We start from the raw sequence: 13,565 nt of genomic DNA, 5'->3' as shown, positions 1-13,565 counted from the left end.
TTTCTATTTTAGCAATAACTTGCATCGTCAGATAACATCAGCCACAATAAATTGCAGTCTGATGTTACCTCGATACTGCAGGAAAAATAAGGGTTTAACATGTTTCGCTGACAGTTTTTGTCCCCTCAGTTGTGCCTTCTCTCCTTTGATTTTCAATTGATGTTTACTTATGATTTTCTCTAAAGCATTGTTGATTATCTTGGAAGTCCAAATTTCAGGGTAATGATTTTTTAGCCAAAAGTTTTCATTTTCGTTCAGAGCTTTGTCAGAATTTTGCCATGTGCTGTTGCTTCTAAAAACGCAGTGAACAGTCCCTTCTATAATATTATTTGTATATTGGGTTGGTGCACAGCTACGGAAATTCAAGACAACTGTATCGGTTGGTTTCTTGTAGCACTCGCAATTAATTTCATTCGATAACGTTGAATAAAATTGTTGTATTGAAGACAGGCTTTAGGTTAAAGCTATTATTCAACGTTTGTCTGAAAAGTACAGATAGTTAATTTGTTAGATACAAACTGAAAATAGTCATAGTCATTGTATAACACATCTCAATAACTTTGTGGTTCACATTATCTTTAAGCATATGTTTCATATTGGCAGAGCTCAGCGCTATAGTTTAGCCCCAAATTTTAGGAATCTATTGGTATCTGCCTTTGTTTTTTTTCAAACATGTAAAATAATAATATTGTTGTTGTTGTTGTTGGGGATTTACAGTTTTCACTGAGGGGATTTTCGTCCCAGTCGTCGTCTTAGAAAATTGTCCTATTATTTCTGCAGATCTGACAGTCACAGCATAGATGCCAGCTACAGATGTTATTTTCGTCGAATTGCTCGTTTACAAACTTAAACATGAAATTTAAAACTCGATTTTAAAGGCCTTTTTTCGTATTAAATTCAATTTATTTTTCTATTCGATTTGCTAGTCTGCATGTACGGAAAAAGAAATCATTTCTAGCCTTTTCAGTTCTGGTTTTCGGGAGCTTGAATAATTCATTTGTTCTCCCTTTTTCTGAATTTTGTTTCAGCATTGGTAAAAAGCTATCGTCTTCTGTCAATTTTGATAAAAGTAGAATGTCATTTTGTTGCATGAACACTGGTAGTGGTAGTATGTTAAGAAGTCTCAGTTGATTTGGATACGGCATGACTTTTTGTCCAAGGATCCATTTGACTACTTTCTTTTGAAATCTTTCAAGCTGTTGTAGCTCACCTCGGTTCGGATTTATACATGCAGAGCCATATAAGAGTACTGGCAAAATTAGTGACTTGTAGAGTCCGAGCTTGATCTCTTGTCTTAGTTGAAGAGCTATGTTTCGTCGAAGAAGGTAGAGTACTTTGTTCGCTTTTTTCAGTCGTTCTTCGATGTGTGTCTTCCACGTCAGGTCATGGGAAACATAGATGCCGAGATCTTTGATGACTTTGGATGACTCTAGTTTAGTGCCCATAAGATCGTAATTTTGTGTTTGACCTCTTATGCTCAGCTTTGCACATTTGTCTATGGCTATTTTCATTTTATTTTCGTTTACCTACTGTTCAATAGCATTGAGATCGTTTTGAACTTGCCAAAACGTTTTCTTCACTGCAAGAATTTTTAGGTCATCCGCGAAGATAAATGGTTCAGAGAAAACTAACACATCAGGTAGGTCATTGATGAATATGCAAAACAGGAGTGGTCCAAGAAAAGAACCTTGGGTAACCCCACTTGTTACATCTAAAGTTTCCGATCTTGTGTTGTCTACACGAACGAATTGTTTCCTATTGTCTAAGTAGTCAATGATAATTTCTAATAGGCAACCTCCCACTCCAATATTTGCAACTTTTTGTACAAGCTCAAAATGCGGCACTTTGTCGAAAGCTTTGGGGAAATCTGTGTAGAATGCTACAATTTCGGTGCTTGATTCGTTATCGAGTGCGTCGTGAATTGATTTCAAGAAGGATAGCATATTTGTATTAACTGAGCGTTTTTTAACAAATCCATGTTGGTGTTCTGTTAGGAATTTTTCGAAGTGAGCGTATAAAGCTGAACAAATGCATTTCTCGAAAACTTTACTGTCAATGTCTAAAAGAGAGACTGGTCGGTAATTTCTACTTTCCGTCTGTCATCTTTTTTGTAGATTGGTGTCACAGCTGCAATTTTCCAGGAGTTTGGGATTTTTCTCAGTCGTTTTATCTGCTTGAAAAATACATTTGAATTCTTACTTGTTTCGCGTGCTGTACGTTGGAAAAATGAAGGCGGTATGCCATTTGGGCCTCGCGACTTTGTGGCATCTAGAAAAAGAAGTATTTCGTAGATTGCTTTCTCTGAGATTTCGAAGTTTGTAATTTCAGGATTTCTCAATTTTACATCTTGTATACTGAAAGAAATTTTGGATGAGAACACTGAGTGAAAGAACTCGTTCATCATGTTGACTTGCTCTTGCTTTTTTGTGCTCGGTTGATTTTCTTTGATTAGTAATTTTGGAAGGCTGGGTGATTTTTTCAGGCTATTCAAGTGTTTGAATATTGTACCGGTATTTCTTGCACGCATGATTTTCTCCTGATATTCAATCCTGTCCATTTCCGATGATTCTATCAATTGGTTTTCAAGTTTAAAAACTTCTTGTTTTCGATAACTAGTGGGTTTTTCTGATAAGAGTCGTTTTTGGGTTTGTGGTCTCTTCATGTTGTAAGAAGTGAAACTTGATACCCAGGGAGGTAGACTTTGTCGCTGTCTATTTCTTTTGGGGACGTGGACCTCGAATATTTGATCCATGTACTGGTAAAATTCTTTGCACATGTTGTTTATGTTAGTGAAGCAAACTGGTTTGAAGGGTTTAGTACTTAAAATAATATTTATGCTTTCGTAGTGAGCATTTCAAAAACTTCTAAAATTTCCAAGAGTTTCTTTGGCGTCTTGGCGTGGACATTCTAGTGTTAACTGGATTGATTTATGATCCGAGCAGTCGTAAATTGAGGAAAATTTCTCGTCGAGATGCGCCACCAAATTACAATTTTTGTAAAATGCTACATCTAGAGTGTTCTGCCCACAGGTGGGGAAGTTTATGATTTGTCTGTATAAGGATTCCTCAAACATTTCAATGACTTCGTTTTCTTCTTCATTTGTACTTGCTAGAGTTTTCCAGTTAACATCAGGACAGTTTATATCCCAACATAAAATGGTCGTTTTTGATTTAGGAATGATTTTAAGGAGTTTTTGGAAATCGTTAACCTCGTAACGGTAGGGGCTATGTCTTGGGGGGTTGCAAAAAGCACGAATAAAAATTTCGTTCTCAGCTAATTGTATTTTGCAGACAAGACTAGAATCCGGTTGCTAAGAAATGACTCTTTCGGAGATGAAGGAGTTCTTTACTGCTATGATGGCGCCTCCGTGGGTATTTTTGTCTTGTCGGTAGATGCAATAGTCATTTAGAAATAGTTCAGATGATGGAATGTTATCATTGAGCCAAGTTTCACAGAGACATATAACGTTGTAGTCTGAGTTTATTAGAGCATTTGCAAACTTAATTCTCCTCTCTACGTTCACAAGGTTCCTTACGTTCAGTTGAAGAATGTTAACAAAACATAGTCAGTTTGACTTGGTTTCTACGGCGGCAATCTCCACTTTCGCACCATCGTTGAATAGTTCTAAATTTCGAATTTTGAGTTTATCTCGAGGAACTCATTCTGTCAACAGTTTTCTTCACTTTTTCAGAATCAGGTTTTCTTTGAGGGCATCTTCTTTGCTGAGAGAAGATATTTCTGGTATCAAGTAAATATTTCTCTCTGCTAGTTCTTCTCGATGTTCAATACTTTTGGCTAAAGCTAGCCTGGCTCCATGTTCGTTAGCGACCGTTACTAAAAGAGTTCGTGGTTTCCTTCGTTCTCTCTTGAATTCACCTATTCGTTTGAGTTCCTTCACTTCAGGCCTAACGCCTATTTCACTCAGTATTTCATTTACTTCGTCAGTTGTGGGGACAAAATTTTCAGCTTTTGTTTTGTTATGATCTTCAGGGATCCCTTGTATTCTGAAACTTTGTTTGATGTTGTCGACGCCTTTCTCTTTCTTAATTAACTTTCCAAGTTTACTATCTGTCTCCTGTGTGGATTCCACGGAGACCACGGCAGCATACGTTTTATCAACTTTTTCACAAGTTGTTTTGATGGCGGTTTCTATCTTTTTGTCTACAAGCTCAGTCAATCTCTTTTTCATGTTTTTGAGTTGATTGCTAAAGTCCAAATTTTCTATCTTCTTGGTCATGTTCGCCATTGTTCTGCATCTTATGAATTTATCTCGCTCGTTTTTGTCCACGCATTCATTGCAGAGATGCATAATGTTGTTTCCAAGATCTATTATCCCGTTGAGGGAGGCCGAGGAAAATCCTGTGCAAATTGTCGTCATGTGTATATGACAGTTGCAGGCAACGCATGTATATGTTTTCTCTTGTGCCTGTATTGGCTTGTTACAGGTTTTACAATTTTTTCCCATTTGTTTCATAAACTCTGATCAATTCCAATTGAACTTAATCAGCAGGAGTTTCACAGAACATACTACGTTGACTTAAAATTTTGATCAAGACCAATTGAACTTAATCAACAGGAATTTCAACAAATAATTTGATGAAGACTTAAATTTTTGATCGATTCCAACTGATCTGAATCAATAGGATTTTCACAAAAATTTTGAATAGAAATTGCGAAAGGGCTTAACAAAAGCTAAACGATTTTACTTAAATTGACGACTGGGACTGAATACTGGTTTTGATCAATTCCAATTGAACTCAATCAATAGGAATTTACAAAACCAACCTAGTGCCAGACTTACTCAAATTTTGGCTGGGTTTCGTTTCTTTTGCTTTTTCTTTCGTTGCTGTTGAGACGGGCTGTGTTTCTTTTTGATAATCGCTTTTAAATTGTTGCCGTGATTTCGTACAATAGTTAGGGTTTTGATTTCGAGGTGTGGTGCAAGATGTAGTTGGCTGTAGCTGCGAACAAGTTCTTTGTCCTTTTGCTTTCGCCTCGAGAGAAGGTCCTTTACGATGTGTAGAACAGGTTTTCCCGTTCCCTTCAGCTCTTTGTAAACGTCTGACGCTCCTTCTCTTTGTAAACGTCTGACGCAGTAAACTATTCCAACTACTTTATGCTGGATATTCTTGATTTCGTTCACAAGTTGTTCTGGGGTAAGTGGCTTTCTGGGGTCTTTGCGGGGGCTTGTCACAGAGTTATTGATTAGATCGTGCCAAATAATCAACTGCTCGTTTTTCGGTATCAATCGAAGTTGTTTTTGAATAATTTTAGACTTATCTTGAGCTCCTCGGTGAAGATTGTATCCTGACTTTGTGATCACTTGTCTGGATAGTCGCTTCTTGATGTTTGTCCACCTCTCCAAGGAATGGTGAAGAGAACTTGCTCCGATAACAATTACCATTTACAAACAAGTGCCACCACGGCTGCCGTGAACAAACATTATAACCTGAAACCCGAAAGGTTAAAATTAACCCGAAAGGTTAAAGTTTGCATGCCTTCAGAATAATCAGGAATTTAACTGTATACACTTAGTTACTCAAATTTTAGTTCAAAGTTTCTGTTAGGGGTTGCTTCTCTACATTCTTTCCCCAATTAGGCAAACTTTCAAATCGCTGCGAAATAATCCCTCATCACATTCGGAGTCTTCCATGCATCCGAACTGTCGCTTGATTGCAGCTCCTCGACGTCTTACGCAAATCTTCTTGGGGTTGCAAGACTTTCCGGGCGTACAATCTTCATCTGTCATACAACTTGTCTTCCCTGTTGCTTCTATAGAGGTCTGAATGACAATGGCCATGCATATAATTGCAACTGCAAAGTTTGTAAACATTTTCAATTCTTGATTTGACAAAGTTTTTTTCGACAAAGTATTTTGACGGTTCTTTTCCGTTTGTGCCCCCCCCAGTTGTTGTTGTTGTTGTTGGGGATTTACAGTTTTCACTGAGGGGATTTTCGTCCCAGTCGTCGTCTTAGAGAATTGTCCTAATATTTCTGCAGATCTGACAGTCACAGCATAGATGCCAGCTACAGATGTTATTTTCGTCGAATCGCTCGTTTACAAACTTCCACATGAAATTTAAAACTCGATTTTTAAGGCCTTTTTTCGTATTAAATTCAATGTAATTTTCTATTCGATTTGCTAGTCTGCATGTACGGAAAAAGAAATCATTTCTAGCCTTTTCAGTTCTGGTTTTCCGGAGCTTGAATAATTCATTTGTTCTCCCTTTTTCTGAATTTCGTTTCAGCATTGGTAAAAAGCTATCGTCTTCTGTCAATTTTGATAAAAGTAGAATGTCATTTAGTTGCATGAACATTGGTAGTTGTAGTATGTTAAGAAGTCTCAGTTGATTTGGATACGGAATGACTTTTTGTCCAAGGATCCATTTGACTACTTTCTTTTGAAATCTTTCAAGCTGTTGTAGCTCACCTCGGTTCGGATTTATACATGCAGAGCCATATAAGAGTACTGGCAAAATTAGTGACTTGTAGAGTCCGAGCTTGATCTCTTGTCTTAGTTGAAGAGCTATGTTTCGTCGAAGAAGGTAGAGTACTTTGTTCGCTTTTTTCAGTCGTTCTTCGATGTGTGTCTTCCACGTCAGGTCATGGGAAACATAGATGCCGAGATCTTTGATGACTTTGGATGACTCTAGTTTAGTGCCCATAAGCTCGTAATTTTGTGTTTGACCTCTTATGCTCAGCTTTGCACATTTGTCTATGGCTATTTTCATTTTATTTTCGTTTACCTACTGTTCAATAGCATTGAGATCGTTTTGAACTTGCCAAAACGTTTTCTTCACTGCAAGAATTTTTAGGTCATCCGCGAAGATAAATGGTTCAGAGAAAACTAACACATCAGGTAGGTCATTGATGAATATGCAAAACAGGAGTGGTCCAAGAAAAGAACCTTGGGTAACCCCACTTGTTACATCTAAAGTTTCCGATCTTGTGTTGTCTACACGAACGAATTGTTTCCTATTGTCTAAGTAGTCAATGATAATTTCTAATAGGCAACCTCCCACTCCAATATTTGCAACTTTTTGTACAAGCTCAAAATGCGGCACTTTGTCGAAAGCTTTGGGGAAATCTGTGTAGAATGCTACAATTTCGGTGCTTGATTCGTTATCGAGTGCGTCGTGAATTGATTTCAAGAAGGATAGCATATTTGTATTAACTGAGCGTTTTTTAACAAATCCATGTTGGTGTTCTGTTAGGAATTTTTCGAAGTGAGCGTATAAAGCTGAACAAATGCATTTCTCAAAAACTTTACTGTCAATGTCTAAAAGAGAGACTGGTCGGTAATTTTTTACTTTCCGTCTGTCATCTTTTTTGTAGATTGGTGTCACAGCTGCAATTTTCCAGGAGTTTGGGATTTTTCTCAGTCGTTTTATCTGCTTGAAAAGTACATTTAAATTCTTACTTGTTTCGCGTGCTGTACGTTGGAAAAATGCAGGCGGTATGCCATTTGGGCCTCGCGACTTTGTGGCAACTAGCGGAAGAAGTATTTCGTAGATAGCTTTCTTTGAGATTTCGAAGTTTGTGATTTCAGGATTTCTCAATTTTACATCTTGTATACTGAAAGGAATTTTGGGTGAGAACACTGAGTGAAAGAACTCGTTCATCATGTTGACTTGCTCTTGCATTTTTGTGCTCTGTTGATTTTCTTTGATTAGTAATTTTGGAAGGCTGGGTGACTTTTTCAGGCTTTTCAAGTGTTTGAGGATTGTACCGGTATTTCTTGCACGCATGATTTTCTCCTGATATTCAATCCTGTCCAGTTCCGATCATTCCATCAATTGGTTTTCAAGTTTAAGAACTTCTTGTTTTCGATAACTAGTGGGTTTTTCGGATAAGAGTCGTTTTTGGGTTTGTAGTCTCTTCATGTTGTAAGAAGTGAAACTTGATATCCAGGGAGGTAGACTTTGTCGGTTTTTAGTTCTTTTGGGGACGTGGACCTCGAATATTTGATCCATGTACTGGTAAAATTCTTCGCACATGTTGTTTATGTTAGTGAAGCAAACTGGTTTGAAGGGTTCAGTACTTAAAATTTTATTTATGCTTTCGTAGTCAGCGTTTCCGAAACTTCTAAAATTTCCAAGAGTTTCTTTGGCGTCTTGGCGTGGACATTCTATTGTTAACTGGATTGATTTATGATCCGAGCAGTCGTAAATTGAGGAAAATTTCTCGTCGAGATGTGCCACCAAATTACAATTTTTGTAAAATGCTACATCTAGAGTGTTCTGCCCACAGGTGGGGAAGTTTATGATTTGTCTGTATAGGGATTTCTCAAACAATTCATGACTTCGTTTTCTTCTCCATTTGTACTTGCTAGAGTTTTCCAGTTAACATCAGGACAGTTTATATCCCCACATAAAATGGTCGTTTTTGATTTAGGAATGATTTTAAGGAGTTTTTGGAAATCGTTAACCTCGTAACGGTACGGGCTAGTTCTTGGGGGGTTGTAAAAGGCACAAATAAAAATTTCGTTCTCAGCTAATTGTATTTTGCAGACAAGACTAGAATCCGGTTGCTCAGAAATGACTCTTTCGGAGATGAAGGAGTTCTTTATTGCTATGAGGGCGCCTCCGTCTGTCTTGTCGGTAGATGCAATAGTCATTTAGAAATAGTTCAGATGATGGAATGTTATCATTGAGCCAAGTTTCACAGAGACATATAACGTTGTAGTCTGAGTTTATTAGAGCATTTGCAAACTTAATTCTCCTCTCTACGTTCACAAGGTTCCTTACGTTCAGTTGAAGAATGTTAACAAAACATAGTCAGTTTGACTTGGTTTCTACGGCGGCAATCTCCACTTTCGCACCATCGTTGAATAGTTCTAAATTTCGAATTTTGAGTTTATCTCGAGGAACTCATTCTGTCAACAGTTTTCTTCACTTTTTCAGAATCAGGTTTTCTTTGAGGGCATCTTCTTTGCTGAGAGAAGATATTTCTGGTATCAAGTAAATATTTCTCTCTGCTAGTTCTTCTCGATGTTCAATACTTTTGGCTAAAGCTAGCCTGGCTCCATGTTCGTTAGCGACCGTTACTAAAAGAGTTCGTGGTTTCCTTCGTTCTCTCTTGAATTCACCTATTCGTTTGAGTTCCTTCACTTCAGGCCTAACGCCTATTTCACTCAGTATTTCATTTACTTCGTCAGTTGTGGGGACAAGATTTTCAGCTTTTGTTTTGTTATGATCTTCAGGGATCCCTTGTATTCTGAAACTTTGTTTGATGTTGTCGACGCCTTTCTCTTTCTTAATTAACTTTCCAAGTTTACTATCTGTCTCCTGTGTGGATTCCACGGAGACCACGGCAGCATACGTTTTATCAACTTTTTCACAAGTTGTTTTGATGGCGGTTTCTATCTTTTTGTCTACAAGCTCAGTCAATCTCTTTTTCATGTTTTTGAGTTGATTGCTAAAGTCCAAATTTTCTATCTTCTTGATCATGTTCGCCATTGTTCTGCATCTTATGAATTTATCTCGCTCGTTTTTGTCCACGCATTCATTGCAGAGATGCATAATGTTGTTTCCAAGATCTATTATCCCGTTGAGGGAGGCCGAGGAAAATCCTGTGCAAATTGTCGTCATGTGTATATGACAGTTGCAGGCAACGCATGTTTATGTTTTCTCTTGTGCCTGTATTGGCTTGTTACAGGTTTTACAATTTTTTCCCATTTGTTTCATAAACTCTGATCAATTCCAATTGAACTTAATCAGCAGGAGTTTCACAGAACATACTGGTAGAGCTGGTAGCAAGTACTTTCTGCGACCCCAGTTACAGAGCGTGTGCTGCAATTTCATAGTGAATCATTTTGTAAAAGAAATGGCACTTGCGTCGGAGGTGCAAATAATATGCGCCCACTAAGCTTGGGGGGACAAACAGAAAAGATCCGTTTTGTAATGTTTTAAGTAAACACACACATCCGATTTGTTGTTAGCTTTAGTCATCAATAATATGTTTCTCAGGTTTTTTTTCAATTTTAATCTTTCGTGAATTTTGCTTAGAGTCAAAATCACCGCCAGCAATGCCCCGACGTTATTATCATTGCTTTCATATGGTTCATCTGTAACATCGAATCTCACGGGGGATTTTATTGTTTGAAAATTTAAGCAGTCTAGTAACTCGCGTAAATGTTCGGCAAAGCTAATTCTATTGCTTTTTATCAAAACATTTGTGTACAGAGTTTATTACAGCCCGTGAAAATAGCTATTCTCGTTCTTCTTGCTTCGTTTTTTGAAGTTTTGATTTATGCTTGCTAAAATTTGTCAAAAAAGGGAAACAAGAAATTGATCAATTAGTGTTACCAGTTTGCCAAAGTGTTCCGAGCAATACGAAGCAGCGTATCAGCTGTCTGAGTTTTTCCAGACTGGAAAAAAGCGCGTTTCGAGTGGCTATTGAAATGACAGACTTTTTAGCACATCAATGAGTTACTTTTTGAAAGTAGTTTTTTCTGATGCCAAAACTTTCTCGTCGTCCCATGTAACTGAAAACTGTTTAGATTTGTTGCCGACTTTCCTATAACTCTATCGGCAGGAAATAGCAACTCAATTTAATCATGAACTCTTGACTCATTCTGCATTTCTCGTAGGAGCAGCTTTTCTCGTCTAGTGATCAGTTTATTTGTTTCTGTTCAGTTTTCCGGTGTCTTGCTTTTCGCCGTCTCCGTTATTGAAATCACATTAAAAGCTACATAGGATAAGAGATTATTCCAATTATGATGATTAAAGGTCAGTGCGTGCCAACTCTTTGTTCGTTTAGCAGAACTACGAACAAAAACTCAGTGAGGTCTTTGATAAGTCGCAACTTCAAGAACTAAATTGCAATACAACAACATGCGAAAAGGTAGCAAACAGACTTCTCTTTTAACTGCAAGATATAAGAAAAATTTCGGGATATAATCATGAGAAACTTACAGACAATTTTCTTTAAGCTGGCGCGATTATATTGCTTCAAAAAATTTGTAAGGGTGACGATATGGAGAAACATCATAAAATTAGGTAAGCATATTATTGGTTTCATATTGGTTATGCTCTAAACAATGACACGACAGTCAAACCCTTGCAAGTGCAGTGTGTGTAAACGGAACATCAAAGACAATGATAAATCGGCAATATCATGCGAGAAGTGTGAGCTTTGGTTCCATGGTCCATGTGTATCTCTATCAGTTGACGATGTGGACTGGCTTGGAGCAAGGAAAAACTGCAAATGGATTTGTGATACCTGTGATAGTGATCAGCTCTTCCCATCCGAAGCTAAGTTGACAAAGACTTTAGATGAGAATAAAATTGCTGACAAAGTTGCTGTTGCCTTGTCTGCTAAAATCGGTACTGAAATACCAAAAATTATTGAGCTAGCATTGCCTAATCATATCAAGGACAATTTCGAAAAAGTTTTCAACGAGACTTTGCCATCTTTTCGTGATGCTGTTCTTACGAATAAGAAAATTAAGGGACACAAAACGGCTAATGAGCCAATGCAGTTTCTGATTAACGGTCTGCCCGAAAATGCAAATTCTTATAACAAACTTATAGAGTCTGACACGAAGCTTCTTGACGAGGTTATCACTTTTATGGGTCTGAAATCAGACGGAAATATTGTGCAAGCAAGACGCCTTGGAAAGTTCAAAAACCCTGCTAACAATGAAAGACGCCTTTATAGACCAATTCTGATTACAACAAACAGTCCACATTTCATGGAAAATTGTTTTGCACGCAGCCATTATCTAAAAGATTTTCGCATTCCAGTGTATATCAAAAAGTTTTTGACGCAATCCGATCGAGAATTGGAAAAGAAGATTCTGTCAAAGATTTCAGATGATCGGTGAAGGCAAAAGTAAAAAGGATTTTCGAATCAGAAATTTACAACTTTTCTACCAGGGAAACCTGGTGAACTTGAATGAATCGGTAAATTGACTAACAACGAATGCTAATTGTCTACTTGTAAATTGCCAATCTATCAATTGTCTTGAAAAACGATTAAAATTGCTGAAATTAGTGCAGGTGGAAAAAATTAGCTTAATATTCCTTACAGAAACTTGGCTCGATAACCAGATCACAGATTCTGAAATATTTCCTGGTGGATCACACACTGTTATTTCACGCTTAGACAGAAAAAAAGGTGGACATGGCGGAGTTTTAATAGCAGCATCGTCTGCTATGTCCCATCTAGTATTTGATTTATCAGAAGACAGTTACCCCTTTTCAGCTGCTTGTGCAGTTGTCCAAATAGAAAAAGCTGTGTTCTTTATTGTAGTGTACAGACCGCCACCGTCTTCGAAATTCTTCTTTAGCAATCATATTTTGATGGAATCGATTTCATTTTATATCAACAATTTTAATACATTCTGCCTTAAACGTGGTTTGAATTCGAATTTCGAGCTCTATGTTGTAGGTGATTTTAACATGCCCAAGGTAGCTTGGGCATGTCTCTCCTCGTCTAGTTCTTCAGATAATGTTTTATTGGATTTTTTCACGGACTTAGGTCTAAATCAAATAATTAATGAGGCTACGCACATTCGTGGGAACTGCCTAGATCTCATTTTCACTTCTCTAGAGTCAATTCCATTCCATCTCCCAAAAGAGCCTTTCTCAGATCACTTTCCAATAATTTTCCAAGTTCCACTCATCAATAATTACAGAAGTATACGCATCTCTACTTACTCGAAATCATCTTTCAGTATTCAAGCGTTTAATCAAGAGCTTTTTTTGCTGTACTAACTTTCCAAATTAAAGCCTCTGATTTCTTTTCATTATGGTACTATGAGCTGAAAAAAGCGTTCTCGGTTTCGATAGCTAAGAAACGCCGAAAGCGTGTATCAGCTCCGTTTTTCTACTCTTCGCAAACCATGCATTTGTTAAAAGCGAGACGATCAAGAGAAGGCTGGAAAAAGGTTGGACACTATCGGACTCATTGAAAATGAGGGAAAGTCAGAAAGAGCTTTCAGAGTCAATTGAACTTGACACGAGTCTTCTTATTGAGAAATGTAATTTGACGAGCAGGAATGACTGTTTCAAGCTACTCAGGACTCTCAACGAGACCAGCGCTTTTCCGCCTGTGATGAATTACGACGGTGTCAGTTTTTCAACTGACGATAAAAAGGCAAATGCATTCAATGATTTTTTCAGCTCTGTCTATAGTTGTAAAATTCACGAAAATGTTCCAATAGCTTTAGATTCGAGTATTAAATTACAAGATGTTACGTTTGGAGTTCTGGAAATTGAAAAAATATTGAGCAAATGTGATGACAGTTCTTCCATGGGCTCAGATCAAGTACCATCTTTCTTGCTTCGTGATGGCTGTCAAGTTTTAGCCCCAGCAGTTATGGCATTATTTCAAGTTATTCAAAAGTCCTCGCATTGGCCTAAGGAATGGAAAACCTCATATATCACACCACTACACAAAAATGGTTCAACAAGTGACGTTAAAAACTATCGTCCGATCAGCTTGCTTCCAAAACTTTCTATTGTTTTTGAAAAAATGTTGTTCAATTTTTTGTATCCACTAGTTAGGCCGCTAGTCACAAACGCTCAGCACGGTTTTATGAAGAGACGCAGCACAACTAC

The sequence above is a fragment of the Convolutriloba macropyga genome, chromosome 12, assembly GCF_964194025.1.
Source record: "Convolutriloba macropyga chromosome 12, txConMacr16.3, whole genome shotgun sequence".
NCBI classification, from domain to species: domain Eukaryota; kingdom Metazoa; phylum Xenacoelomorpha; order Acoela; family Convolutidae; genus Convolutriloba; species Convolutriloba macropyga.
This window is presented reverse-complemented; position numbering follows the sequence as displayed.